The sequence below is a fragment of the Crocodylus porosus genome, unplaced genomic scaffold (genome assembly GCF_001723895.1).
Source record: "Crocodylus porosus isolate Cpor-Errol unplaced genomic scaffold, CroPor_comp1, whole genome shotgun sequence".
NCBI lineage: Eukaryota > Metazoa > Chordata > Crocodylia > Crocodylidae > Crocodylus > Crocodylus porosus.
Genome location: NW_017728927.1, coordinates 11,046,069 through 11,047,262, shown reverse-complemented (window position 1 = coordinate 11,047,262; position 1,194 = coordinate 11,046,069). Strand labels below are relative to the sequence as shown.

General features: G+C 66.2%; 1 protein-coding gene across 6 annotated transcripts in view; it reads right to left on the bottom strand.

Moving 5' to 3' along the window:
* Positions 1–402, bottom strand: part of TNRC18 (trinucleotide repeat containing 18) — a 78,035-nt gene extending 77,633 nt beyond the window's left edge. For all 6 annotated transcript variants that reach the window (XM_019542000.1, XM_019542002.1, XM_019542006.1 and 3 more), the window contains exon 1: positions 114–402. The gene's annotated coding sequence lies outside the window, so the exon portion shown is untranslated. The remainder of the gene's footprint in view (positions 1–113) is intronic.
* Between the last annotated feature and the right edge of the window lie 792 nt (positions 403–1,194).

Genomic DNA, 1,194 nt, shown 5'->3' with positions numbered 1-1,194 from the left:
GCGGGCAGAGAATTATTTTTTTCCCTCCGATTTCTCTTCCTGGGGTGCAGTCCTGCAGGCGGGGCGGCGGCAGACCCCGGCTCCCGCCCGCCGGAGCGACCCGGGGCGCCTACCTGGTGCCTGCTCCTGCCTAGGCGGCCCCCGCGCCGGGCATGGTCCGCCCCCGGCGGGACGGGGCTGCGCCGCCGGCTTCTCGCGCTCCCTGGTCGGCGAAAAGCGTCCCGACAGCGGCGCCCTCTGCTCCACCTTGGAGGCAGGCGGGCGGCGGGGCTGGCTCCCGGCAGCTCCCCGCGGGCTCAGGCAGCGCGGGCCGGGAGCACCGGGAATCTCCATAGACAGCCCAGGATTGGGAAGGTGCGGAGCACAAACCCCCTTTCAAGTTCCTCTCTCTCGATCTTAAAAAAAAAAAAAAAAAAAAGAGGGGGAGGAAAAAAAAAAAAAACCACCCTCTTTAGCCATGAAACGAGCATTGTTCTCGCGGCCCGCCCCTTGCCCGCAGCTAATCCGGATTGGCTCCGGGCGCCGCCACTCACGCCGTGTAAACACCTTGGCCCTCGGCCATGCCTATAAAACCAATTATGGCCCGAGCGCGGCAGCGGTTTCTAGGCCCCCCAGGTGCGGGGTGAATGGGCTGGGGCGGCGGTGAGAATTTTCAGAGGCGGTTTCAAGGCCCCCCCCCCCGCGCCTCCCCCCGGTCCCTTCGCTGCCGCGGGGCAAGGGCTTTGCTGGGGTTGCACAGGGGTTCGCTGGGGCATTTGGGGGGGTGGGATCCGGACTTGGGAAGACACCCCCGGGGTGCGCGTACAGGGCAGCGGGGCGGCCGCAGCCGCGGCTCCGGTAGTCCCGGGGTCAGTAGCCGCGCCAGGCCTTGCAAAAGTAACCCCCCCACCAATAAAAAAAACTACCAACCCCGAGTTGCACACGAGATGAAACCCGGCCGTCGCTTTGCATTTCAGAGGGGAGCCCCAGCCTTGGCGCCCCCCCGCCCGGGCTGCTTCAAAGACCACCCCCCCCGGTAGGAAATGTGCTTAGCTGGAGGAAAACGGGGCCGCGCACAATAGTGCAGCGCCAGCCGCCCAGGAACGCGACGACTTTGTACTTTCTGTAATGCCTCGTTCAGCACAATCCGCGCGCGGGTTTTTAAGCCCAAGATGCGCCCCCCGCCCCCGGGCCGGGCCCTTCCCCGCGGCTCGG